Source organism: Diceros bicornis, chromosome 4 (assembly GCF_020826845.1).
Source record: "Diceros bicornis minor isolate mBicDic1 chromosome 4, mDicBic1.mat.cur, whole genome shotgun sequence".
Classification (NCBI taxonomy): domain Eukaryota; kingdom Metazoa; phylum Chordata; class Mammalia; order Perissodactyla; family Rhinocerotidae; genus Diceros; species Diceros bicornis.
Genome location: NC_080743.1, coordinates 67879939 through 67893293, shown reverse-complemented (window position 1 = coordinate 67893293; position 13355 = coordinate 67879939). Strand labels below are relative to the sequence as shown.

The 13355-nt window shown below is 40.0% G+C and overlaps 1 long non-coding RNA gene across 1 annotated transcript; it reads right to left on the bottom strand.

Annotated features, from left to right (window-relative positions):
- Positions 1-1419: 1419 nt before the first annotated feature.
- On the bottom strand, positions 1420-3441 carry LOC131403549 (uncharacterized). Its single transcript, XR_009219401.1, has 2 exons — positions 3053-3441; positions 1420-1671 (listed from the first exon to the last, which is right to left on the bottom strand). It is a non-coding gene; the product is annotated as an uncharacterized LOC131403549 (long non-coding RNA).
- Between the last annotated feature and the right edge of the window lie 9914 nt (positions 3442-13355).

The following is a 13355-nucleotide window of genomic DNA, read 5'->3' as shown; positions in this document are numbered from 1 at the left end:
TTTACATAGAAGGTTCATCCCAGGAGGAGAACAAGACATTCAGGCATATAAAATTTTTCCAATTAAAAAGATCTGAGGTAGACAAAGGAGAGTGCATCCAAATGAAGCCAGCCAGTTGCTCTTGTCCATTTATGCCTATGGCCTATTGTCGCAGTGGAAATTGCCCCGCTCCGGGAAGGGCCCCCTGACCAAATTGTGTCCCTTGCCAGGTTCGAGAAGGAGAGAGTCCCTCTCTTAGACCTGGCAATCCTTTAGGCATTTTCCCCTGGACAAGCAGTGGGCCTGGGATTAGAGGGAGGAGGAGGCGGAGCCAGGGGACTCCTTGGTCCATTGTCCCTCCTTTCCCTGATCTAGATACAACAGCATAAAGGCTTAAACATAGGGAATTTTATTTTATTTTATTTCCTTCTTGTAGAACAACTTAAGCTGCAAGATCATATCATAATTGAGCAACCTGTTTGGGGACCATTTTTCTCCTGATCCCAGGCTACATTACAGTAAAAGATCATCCCTTTTTTTTTGTCATGGGCTCATAACTGAAATCAGCCCAACTGGCCAGTATGCACCCTGGTGAGCCCTTTTTTTGGAACAGACTGAGTGGTGCCGATGGCGGTAAAATTTTTGTCTGACAATTAATGGACCAGGAAAAGGGTGTAGGGCTTGCCTCCGGGCATCCAGATAACTAGGGGACTGACTTATCCAAATCCTATTCCACCCAAGCATACAGTTCTCACACCAGCGCTAAACAAGCCAAAGAGGCAAGAGGTAAGATCTAATTTCCCGGCGCCAGTGTAGGAAGTCAGATGCCTGGCAGAAAGTTTCTATTTTGCAGGAAGTCCGAGTCCAACTTTAAGCCCAAACCTAACTTTCACACAATGACAGCAAAGAAGGTCCTGGACAAGATAAACAAAGAGGGGGAAAAGATGGTTGGGCTGTGCTCTCACGGCTTCTACCCAAGGGTTAACACATAAACAGCAGTACCCGCATCAAGGTGTACAATTTTGGCTTGACACTTGACAGAAAAGGTCGCAAACTTCATGTCACCACGGGTGATGTAACAAGCATCGGTATTATGCTGTGGGATTCTGACACAGAGAAAAACTGACAAACAGACTAGTGGAACAACACACGCACTCAACAGGAGAACAGACCATACAGGCCTGCACACCACAAAAAAAACAGAGACTAGTCTTCCAGATAATATACTAGGCAGTCTGTACTTTCCTTTCTCCCTAAACAACAGCGCATGAACCAGATGGAGCTTGGCCACCTGGCAGCTTCGGGGAAAAATCCCAAAACATCTTCCTCCAAGTCAATTCGCCACAGGCAGAGCCTCATCCCATCTGGGTCGCCAGAATTTGATACTGAGCAACGTGCTTGCTCTACTCACTGAACTCTTAGCCAATTAATCACAACGAGTTAGAGATCGAGAAGTAAAGTTTAATTAGATTAGCCGGCAAATCAGAAGACAGGTGACTAACGTCTCAAAGACCCATCTTCAAAGATTACAGAATCTTGAGGCAGTTATATAGGGAAAATGGGCCGTAAGGAGGGGGTCCAGGGATGTTGGTCTCCAGGCGGGATGGGCTCCAGGCACCACATTGTTCCTTTCTTCTGTCAGCTGTGATGGATATGTTGTAGTGGTGTTTCCCGCCTGTGGTCAGCCTGTTCCTGGAGAGAAACTCATACAACAAAGTTTTTAATTTATCAAGGTAGTGGGGAGTACAAGTCAGTGGAGGCCATAAATCAGGAAAGCATGCGAATTTTTTAGAGTACGTGCAGAGCAGCGAGTAGTCACACAGAGGAGGGGCTGGGGCCATTTAGTGTAACAAAATGGCCTCATTTATGCTCACTTACAAACATTCTCAAGCTAGGTATGTAAAAAAGCAGGACCACAAAGCTAATTAAGGGGTTAGATTTTTATAGGACTAGAAAATGAACTTAGGAAACTACACTGTTTTTAGGGTTCATTTCTTTTTGTATTCTTATTGAAAACTGTAAAGGAGATTGGAAATACATATTGAAGTGGCAGCCCTCAAACGTTCTCTACAGAGAGTAAGACCACAGTGTGATACTTGGGGAAGAATGGCATATATTGTTACCACACGAAATTGGGGTTCACTTGCCCCCATAACGGCCGTTGCATAAACGGCTGATTAATTATGGCATCAGCCTTTGGGAAAAGAGAAGAGCTTTATTTGCGAGATCTATCTGCAGGGAGAACAGGCGGTGTGTGCCCTCAGATCTGTCTCCCCAATTCAGGATTTGGGGTGAAATTTAAGAGGTTAGGGAGAACAGGTTGGCATGTGGAAATGCTGGTGGGACAGGTTTTGATTGGTGGGCTTCAAACATTTATGGTAAGGTTTTAAATATTTATGACAGGGTTCTAAGCATTTTTGAAGAGGTGGGGAAGGAATTTTTACACCGGATCTTCCTGAATGAGGGACCCCTCGCTTCTGATAAGAGTCCCACTTTCAAGTTCTGGTCATGTCCCAGTTCTTGAGATTCATGAGGAGGAGGATCTTTGGTTCCGAGGTCATTTCAGGTCAAGATTTCTTCTTTTGCACATGCTCTGGCTACATGACTCTGCAGATTTTCTGAAAGACAATTCTTAACCACTTTGTTGATAAGAGATGGGGTAGGTTGAACTGGTCCTGGAGGGCCCGCAGTTTCGTAATCTTAAAAACAGAAGTAGAGGGCTGGCCCTATGGCTTAGCGGTTAAGTGCGCGCACTCCGTTACTGGCGGCCCAGGTTCGGATCCTGGGTGCGCACCGACGCACCGCTTCTCTGGCCATGCTGAGGCTGTGTCCCACATACAGCAACTAGAAGGATGTGCAGCTATGACATACAACTATCTACTGGGGCTTTGGGGAAAAAAAAGGAGGAGGATTGGCAATAGATGTTAGCTCAGAGCTGGTCTTCCTCAGCAAAAAGAGGAGGATTAGCATGGATGTTAGCTCAGGGCTGATCTTCCTCACACACACAAAAAAAAGTTAAAAAAAAAAAAAAACAGAAGTAGATGTTAGGAGAGGTTCCACTCTAAAGGCTTACCTGCTAAGGGAGTTTTCCACTGAGTAGTTTCCACTATGTGAGGTCAGATGAGACCTAGGGTAGTTCAGTCCAGGACACAAGGACCCTCCCATCATTCCCCCCAGAGGGCACTTTCAGTGTGGGCTAATCTCTGGCGCTCCCTACCAGGAACTGAAGAGGCTGTGCCAGTACCTTTCCGCCTGAGCGGTGGGTCTCCGAGAAGCAAAGCTTTTACGCATCTGACTTCAATGGTCAGTGAAACTCTGGGAGAGTCCTGAGGGGTGGGAGGAGTTCACCGGCATCACACCTTATCTGGCTCAGAAGAATCAATCTTCCTTCCCTACTCATCAATGTTTCTCACCAGGGTTCCTCCCTAAGACAGTGCATTATGGGGAGCTATTTCCCTGAGTACGCTGTGACATCAGCATGTTAATCACCTCTTTTTGGCCAGAGGTGGTGGGAATCCTCCAGCAACAGGAAGCTGAAGTTCCTTCCCCATTTTGAGTTGAATAACCTAAATCTTGTTGGCTCCTAGAGCCTCTCATGTCTCCCATCCTCCCACTTCCTTCTAAAATTTGACTCTGTCCCTGACTGCTTGCTATCCCACTGCTCAGTATCTTCCACCACATCCTTTTGCTCATGACTCTTATACCTATGTAATTTAAGCATATGGGGCAGGAGACAATGGGCAAAAGATGTTTTCCTTTGTGGTGCAGGGTGTGGAGGAATAGTTATACAATTAGTCTCCACTAGAGGGAGACTTAGTCTCAAGAAAGAAAACTGGATATGAAATTTGAGATGAGAGGAAGTAAAGGTGTTTATATATAGCTTTTGTATTGTAGCCAAATATCTCTCTCTTTTTTTTTTCTTTTTTTTTTTTTTTTTTTTTTGTGAGAAAGATCAGCCCTGAGCTAACATCTGCCAATCCTCCTCTTTTTACTGAGGGAGACTGGCCCTGGGCTAACATCCGTGTCCATCTTCCTCCACTTTATATGGGACGCCTGCCACAGCATAGCCTGACAAGCGGTGCGTCGGTGCGCGCCCGGGATCCTAACCGGCGAACCCCGGGCCGCTGCAGCAGAGTGTGCGCACTTAACCGCTTGCAACACTGGAGCGGCCCCAAATATCTCTTTTTTAAAAAAAAACAAACTCTTTGTTGTGAAAACAATGAGAATTCACTTGTTTTTTTATTTTAGGACTTGCTTTTGCTTTTTAACTTAATTTTATTTTATAATTACGTAAAATATTTACATGGTTCCAAAATCAACTCTGCAAAGAAGTGTATTCAGAGAAGTTTATCTTCTACCCCTGTCCTTCCCACCTTATTTCTTCTCTCTCTTTAATCATATCATTTATTTTTCCAACCTTTTAATATTAGAAATACATATATTCATATCTCCTTTTTTAGATAAACGAGAGCATGGTATTCATATGTCCTACACCTTGCTGTATTCATATAAAAGTATTTCTTGATGATCACTCCCTAGTAGCATATTCCTCATTGCATTTTACAGTGGCATGATACTCATTGTGTGGAAGTACCATAGTCTTTTTTTTTTTTTTAGGTTTTTTTCCTTTTTTGTGTGTGTGTGTGAAATTTTTGTTGTACATTATTGTTTATCAATCACCATATAAATGCATCCCTCCACCCCTTGTGCCCACCCTCCACCTCGCTAGCCCCTGGTAACCACCAAACAGATCTATCTGTGCGTGTGTTGGTTTATCTTCCACATATGAGTGAAATCATGCACCGTTTGCCTTTCTCTTTCTGGCTTATTTCACTTAACATAATACCCTCCAGGTCCATCCATGTTGTTGCAAATGGGACGATTTTACCTTTCTTTATGGCTGAGTAGTATTCCATGGTATATATAGACCACATCTTCTTTATCCATTCATCAGTCGAGGGACACTTGGGTTGCTTCCATGTCTCAGCTGTAGTGAATAAGGCTGCGATGAACATAGGGGTGCATCAGCCTCTTTGGATTGTTGATTTCAGGTTCGTTGGGTAGATACCCAGTAGTGGGATAGCTGGATCATAAGGTATTTCTATTTTTAATTTTTTGCGGAATCTCCATACTGTTTTCCATAGAGGCTGCACCAGTTTGCATTCCCACCAGCAGTGGATTAGGGGTCCCGTTTCTCCACAGCCTTTCCAGCATTTTTGCTTTTTGTCTTGGTGATTATAGCCATTCTAACGGGTGTAAGATGATATCTTAGTGTGGTTTTGATTTGCATTTCCCTGATGATTAGTGATGTTGAGCATCTTTTCATGTGCCTATTGGCCATCTGTATATCTTCTTTGGAGAAGTGTCTGTTCATTTCCTCTGCCCATTTTTTGATTGGGTTGTTTGTTTTTTTGTTATTCAGTTGTGTGAGTTCTTTATATATTATGGAGATTAATCCCTTGTCAGATATATGGTTTGCAAATACTTTTTCCCAGCTGGTGGGTTCCCTATTCATTTTGATTCTGGTTTCATTTGCCTTGTAGAAGCTCTTTAATCTGATGAAGTCCCACTTGTTTATTTTTTCTTTTGTTTCCCTTGTCTGAGTAGACATGGAATTCAAGAAGATCTCTTTAGGGCTGATGGCGAGTAGTGTACTACCTATATTTTCCTCCAGGAGTTTTATAGTTTCAGGTCTCACCTTCAGGTCTTTGATCCATTTTGAGTTAATTTTTGTGTGTGGTGAAAGAAGATGGTCTACTTTCATTCTTTTGCAAGTGGCTGTCCAGTTCCATAGACTTCTGTTGACAGACATCTGGGTTGTTTCCAAGGTGTAGCTATTACAAATAATGCTGCATTTAACAGTGTACACTTCTTTTCATATTTTTGCCAGAGTATCTTTGGGATAGATTTCTAGCAGTGGGATTGATTAATCAAAAGGCATCACTAATTGTGCTAGCTAGATTTTGTCAAATTCCCCATTGTGAAGGTTGTACCATTTTGCATTTCCACACAACATATTGAAGGGGAGGAAGACTATCCTCTACCCACTCTGGGTCCTTTCTTGCTGGGCTACAAATTATGTTGACATGAGACCGAATAGCAGGAGAAAATCAAACAAAGCTTTATAACATGTATACATGGGAGAGACCAGGGAAAGTGAATTTCTCAACAAATGGTGGAGGTTTTCACCTTAAATAGCACATTCCAGTAGACAAAGGAGGATGTTGGGGGTGGGGAAGTCAGCCATGAGAGATGACCAGAAAGCACACTAATCAAGAGTATGCAGATTTAAGTCCTTGCCTTCCGCACTGATAAGAGTTTCTAGAGATAAGGTCATCTCCCCTTCTTCCGGGTACAGAGAGGGAGACACCTTTACAAACGGAGATTTCCCTTATAAATGTAAATGTTTGGTCTTAGCAAGGACCTTCCCAGTCTATTGATAAAATAACCAAGGTAAAAAGACATATTTTGAGGGTGCCAATTTTGATCTCCCGCAATATTAAAGTGCCTGTTTCCTCACAGCCCTGCTAACAGTACGTTATCAAAGTTTTGGATTTATGCCAATCTCATGGGTGAGCTATGATATCTCCATGTAGTTTTAATTTGCATTTTTTAAAAATTATGAACAATGTTGAACATCTTTTCATATGGTTAACAGCAATTTGTATTCCTTTCTTGTGATATGTCTGATTATATTTCTAGCCCAATTTTCTACAGGGTTATTAGTCTTTTTCTTTGGTATTTTTAGAAGTTTTTAAATCAGAGATAGTAACTCTATCTGTAATATAATTTATGTATTATGTATGTAATATACATTACATACAACATATTACATACAATTTACATACATATACATACATACAATTTACATACATACATACATATTACATACAATATTATGTATGTAATATAATATATTTAAAGTAATGTAATTTATAACTTATTTTTTCCAGTTGTCCTTTTACTTTGCTTTTTGTTGTTATGTATTAAAACTTATCAATCTGCATCTATGGAAATAATCATACATTTTTTTCCACCTTGGATCAATTAATATGGTAGATTACATTAATGGATTTCCTAATTTGAGTATCCATCCTTGCATTTATGGAGTATCATCCACTTGGGCATGATAAATATTTTTTAAATATGCTATTGGATCAGTATTAATAAGTGAAATTGATCTATAGTGGGGGGTTTTTGTTATAGTCTTTGTCATGGTTCCAAAATTCAGGTTTGGGAATCAATCTTACACTCACCTCATAACAAGAATTTGGGAGTTTTCCTTCTTTTGCCATGCTTTAGAATAGTTAAAGAAGTTAAGGATTTATTTTATAAAGTTTGATAGAATCCTCTAGTGAAACTATCTGGGCCTCCGTGGTGTAGCGGTTAAGCGTGCACGCTCCACTGCGGGTGCCCGGGATTTGGATCCTGGGCGTGCACCAACGCACCGCTTGTCAAGCCATGCTGTGGTGGCATCCCATACAAAGTGGAGGAAGATGGGCACGGATGTTAGCCCAGGGTCAGTCTTCCTCAGCAAAAAAAGAGGAAGATTGGCGTGGATGTTAGCTCAGGGCCGATCTTCCTCACACAAATAAATAAATAAATAAATAAAATAAAACTTTTTAGTCAGAATTCTACTTTCTTGGATAATTACAATTGCAACCCCTGCTTAAATTAAAAAAATAAAATTGTGGTACATTTTTGTTTTAGTCGTTTTAGTCTTCCTGAATCTCTTCATTTTAGATGTTTCTTTTATACAGCGTAGTGTTGGATTTTGCTTTGTTAGTCAATGTGAAAATTATTTTGTTTTAACAGATGTGGTAACCCCATTTACAGTCATGCATCTCTTAACGACGGGTATAAGTTCTGAGAAATACGTTGTTAGGTGATTTTGTCATTGTGTGAACATCAAAGAGTGTACTTACAAAAACCTAGATGGTATAGCCTACTACACACCTAGGCTGTATGGTACTAATCTTATGGAACCACCATGGTATATGCGGTTTGTTGTTGACCAAAACATCGTTAAGCAACGCATGACTGTATACATATATTTATTGATGTAATCAATATGTTTGGCCTTAGATCTGCCTTACTAGTTTATATTTTTATGTATTTATGTCTTTCACGGTGTGATCTATTTCATTTGCTTCCTCCCCCTCCTCTTTTTTTAACATACCGTCTGGTATTTAGGAAGAGTTTGTATTTTAGTTCTAATGGTTACCTTTACCCTAATACTTTTATACAATACATAAGTTCACTCTTTTTTTGACTATTGTCTATGTGAGCACGTGAGATAATAGAAAATATATGTATTGGTCTATGCCCCTGGTTCCCAACACAGAGTTCCTAAAACCTTGTAATTCCCTAAGGGATAAGAGCACTAGGAGCATCTTTTGCTCTAATATTTGGTCTTTGACCTCAGTTCCTGACACAGAGCTCCTAAATCCCTTGGAATTTTCATGGTGATAGCAGTGTCTTTTGTTCTACTGAGGTGACTCTTGCTGGGCTCCTAGATGGGGACTGGTCACCAGAAAAACCAAGCCATGATTAGAAGCTTGGAATTTTCGGCCCCACATCCCATCCTCGAGAGGGGAGAGGGGCTGGAAATGGATAATGATCAATCATGCCTATGTGATGAAACCTCCATAAAAATCCCAAAAGTATGAGGTTTGGAGAGCTTCTGGGTTGGTGAACACATGCAAGTGCTGGGAGAGTGGGGCACCTGGAGAAGACAGGGAAGCTCTGTGCTCCTTCCCACATACCTTGCCCTAGGCATCTCTTTCATCTGGATGTTAATCTGTATCCTTTATCATATTGTTTTATGATAAACTGATAGGAGTTCCAGTGGTGCGATCAGTTAGCGTGAGGTACTTATAATAAACTGGCAAACTGTTTTTCTGAGTTCTGTGAGCTGCTCTAGCACATTAATTGAACCTGAGGAGCGGGTCAGGGAACCTCTGATTTATACCTGATTGGTCAGAAGCACAGGTAATAGCCTGAACTTTCAATTGGCATCTGAAGTAGATTTGGGGGGCGGTCTTGTAGGACGGAGCCCTTAACTTGTGAGATCTGATGCTATCCCAAGGGAGATAGAATAAGAGTTGAGTTAAATTGTAGGACACCCAGCTAGTATCATAGAATTGCTTGGTGTGGGGAAACCCCCATACATGTGGTGTCAGAAGTGTTGGGAATGTGACAGTAGTGTGACAGTAAAGGAGAAACACAGGAGGAACACTGGAGTTTTTCCTAATAGAAAGCAATATTGAAATTATCTAGTACTCTCTTAATCCCCCTTCTATTGCTCCCCCCAGCACCTAATTTGAGACAAAATCCTTTTACTCGTAGTTAATATCTGCATATGACAATCAGAGCTTAGTCTACTTCTCACAGACTCTCCCTAATCTCTCCTCATTGATAGTTGTACTATATTTACAGGGTTGCAAAAAAATCTGGAAACATAAATGAATACATATTAAGGGTTTATTGATATTACATTTCAACACACGATAATTATCTATTTCTAGACTTCGCTACTTCCAGTCACCTCATATATTGTCCAAGCACACAGCCATCACATACTACCCTGTTCCCACTATATTATTGATTGTTCTTAGTTATACAAGTAAACATAAATTTAATTCTCAGCACTAGTGAGAGATATTGATGTCTCTTCAGTCATTTTGGTTGTCTACAGCTCGTTCTCAAGAAGGGTTCTTATCAAGAACATTCTTCTTTTGTGGTGTATGGGAGGAGATGTAATAGAGTCTCCAACAGAGGGAGCCTTAGATTTCTCATAGGAAAGAAAATTGCATCTGAAATTTGTAATCTATAGAGAAGTTTTGAAACAGCTTTTATATTCACAGCCATCCATCTCTCCAGTGCTTACTGTGTACAGAACTGTGTCTTCAGTTCCTATAAGGGAATATACTGAAGGCACGGGGTATGACTAGTTCAAAGTTGGGCCAGTAGCTTGGTTGGATAAGATCCAGGAAAACAGGCAAAGGCCAGGTCTCCAAAACCCACCTCCACCTGTCCCAATGGAGTAGCATGCAGGGCTACTTGGAGCTATCTGGAAGAAACCTTGGAGAGCTGATGGTATGACTAGAGACAGTGATTCAGGAGGTCAAACTGTGTAGTAGGTGAGATGCCCACGTTTTCACTAGTAAGGGGTTACGAAAGATTTTTCTGGTTTTAAAAATTGCCATGGGAAGAAAAATACATTGAAAGTTCAAGTTGCTGATTTCTGGCTATTATAGATTAGAAAGTACTAAGTAAGGTAGTTTATGTAACAATGCAAATTTTTGAGGGAGAAGCTGCTGTGAATCCCTTTAGTATGTGGGAAGGGGTATGGGATGAAAGCAAACAATTTGGAGATCTAATCAATCTACCAAGGCTTCAAGATCTGCCAGAGAACTCTGATACATAGCTGGAGAGGGCGTACTCTTTGGAAGGCAACTGGCAATATCTGTCAAGATGCACATACCCTTTGACTTCACTTTTTCATTTCTATAAATTTATCCTACAAATATACTCTCACAAACGCAAAATAACACACGTACAAAGTTATTCATTGCTGCATTGTAATAGCAAAAGTCTGGAAGCAAACTAAATGTTCAACAATAGGAAACTGATTAGATAAATTATAATACATCATCAATGTAATACTATAAAACTATAAAAAAAAAAGTAAGGAAGCTCTGTAGCCACTAATATGTAATGATATCCAAAATACATTTTTTAAATCTTAAAAAAGTAAGTAGTATGGTATAATTTGTGTAAAAGGTAATGGTGATGAATAAAATATATATTTCTATTTTTTGTATATGCACAAAACCTTTGGAAAACTACACAAAAACTGACAATTGGTCATGGGAAAATTTATTTCTATTTAAAAAAAAACATCCACTGGTTCAAAGCAAAAACAGGAAACCTTTATCCTCTATGGTCTCTCTCCACTTCAACTGACCAGCGTTCTTTTTGATCTTTCCATTCTCTCCTGTTGTATTAGTAAGACTTTTACTAGGCTGCAAGAAAGGTACAAGCCCAAGTTATCTCAGGAGAGCTGTTCTCAACTAGGAAGCAAATCATGTTGGCTGACTTGCAGAGAAATAAGAATAAAGTACTGCAGTGAGAAACAGAGAAAGAGAAAAAAAATCTCTCTTCCAGATCATGTTCTACCTTCCAGATTCTCTTATCCTTTGAGGCTCAAACTATACTTTTAATCTTTGAAAGCTGTTATAAATCTCCTATAACTTTATAATAAATATCCCCCTTTCTGTTTAAGGTAACCTGAATAGGCTTCTTCTTACTGGGCAGTCTTGAGCTAATAATAATGCTAAAATTATTGAGCACTCACTATGCATCAGGAACCCTACTAAGCATGTTACATATGTTCAATGCTGAAAACTAAGATTATCCCCATTTCACACCATAAGGGCACTGAGACCCAGAAAAATTAAGTAACTTGTCTGAGGTCACACATTTAGGCAGAGCCAGACTTTAACCCAGGCAATCTGACTCCAGCGCTCATGCTGGTGGTTGCCCTAAATTAGGTAGTTTATACATTACCTATTGACACAAAGTAAACTTGTGCTTCAATGGCAGATGATGTCAACACAAATAAAAGATTTCCTAATTTCAGACATCAGAGAACTGAAGCAAATGATGAAAATGTCTTGAGGCATATTTTGTGAGTGGGGCCTTTATGAGCCCTTACAATTTTGAAAGACTTAAATCTGGTCCCATGAAAGACCATCAGCTGTACCTGAAGCCAACCAGTCAATCTGAAGAAAGGCTAACATTCAATACAATTTTATTAGAAGCTTAAAATTGCCTGTTACTATTTATATTATCATTTCCCAGTGTCTGTGAAATTCTAACTGTATAATTCAACAGGACCAAGCCAGGATTGTACCTTAGATTTTAAAGAGACAAATAATCTAAAATGGTCACCTCTCCCCCAGAACAATGGGTTAGAGGATCCAGAAACAGACCCAAATATGTGAGAGAATACAATAAAGGTGGCATTTCAAATCAGTGGGGAAAAGACGGCTTATTCAATAAACGATGCCAAGACAGTTAGTCAGGCATCTGGAGCCTGACTTCAGTCTAGTCACCAAATAAATTCCAGCAGGAGCAAAAATTTAAATATGCGGTGGCACAAGCGGTTAAGTGCGCACTCTCTGCTGCGGCGGCCCGGGGTCCGCTGGTTCGGATCCCGGGTGCACACCAACGCACCACTTCTCAAGCCATGCTGTGGCGGCGTCCCATATAAAAAAGTAGAGGAAGATGGGCACGGATCTTAGCCCAGGGCCAGTCTTCCTCAGCAAAAAGAGGAGGATTGGCATGGATGTTAGCTCAGGGCTGATCTTCCTCACACACACACACAAAAAAAACAAAAAAAAAATTAAATATGAAAACTCAGACCATGTGAATTATTTTTTAAATATTGGAACTTACAAAAAGCCATTCAAAGCATAAGATCCAGAAGTATAGAAAGAATAATAAATTTAACTACATAAATATTAAAAACACATCCATGGCCAACCCCCCCCCTCAAAACCCACAAACAAATAAAATTAAATGACAGGTAAACTGGGGGAAAATGTTTGCAACATACGTGACAGAGGGCTTATTTCCTTAATATATAAAGAGTTCAAACAGATTAATAAAAATGATGAACAGCCCAAGAGCAAACGGCGAAAGACACTAAAGGCTATTTTCAGGAAAAAAATGAAAGAAAAGAGGCTTACAAATATACGGAAAAACTCTCATAATTAAAGAAACGCAAATTTAAAACAATGATACACTATGTTTCACCTACAGCTTAAGAGGCAATATAGTGTAATGGTTAAAACTGATGGCTCTAGGGTCAGAATACTTGAGATTAAATCCTGGCTCTACTCCTTACTGTGTATGCTCCAGTTTCCTTGGCTGGGCTTGTTGTGAGAACCAAATAAAAAATGTAATAAAAAACAATTAGAACTGGCTGACATATAGTAACTACATTAGTTCTTATTATCAGATTGACAAAAACAGGAAAAACATTGGTAATAGTGTTGGAAAGACAGTGGAGAACTAGGAACTCTCACACACTGTCAGTGGATGTATAAACTGGCGCAATGTCTTCAGCAATTTCACATTATCTATTAACGTTCTAAATGCACAAAAACTTTGACTCTGAAATTCACTTTTAGAAATTTATCCTGCTAATCACATATATATCTATGTCTATAGAGATATCCGTAAAGATATATATGTAGATATAGATTTTCATTGCAGCAATGTCTCCAACAGCAAAAGACTAGATATAACCTAAATGATCATCCAAATGGGACTGAATAAATACATGATGGAGCATCCTAAAATGGAAT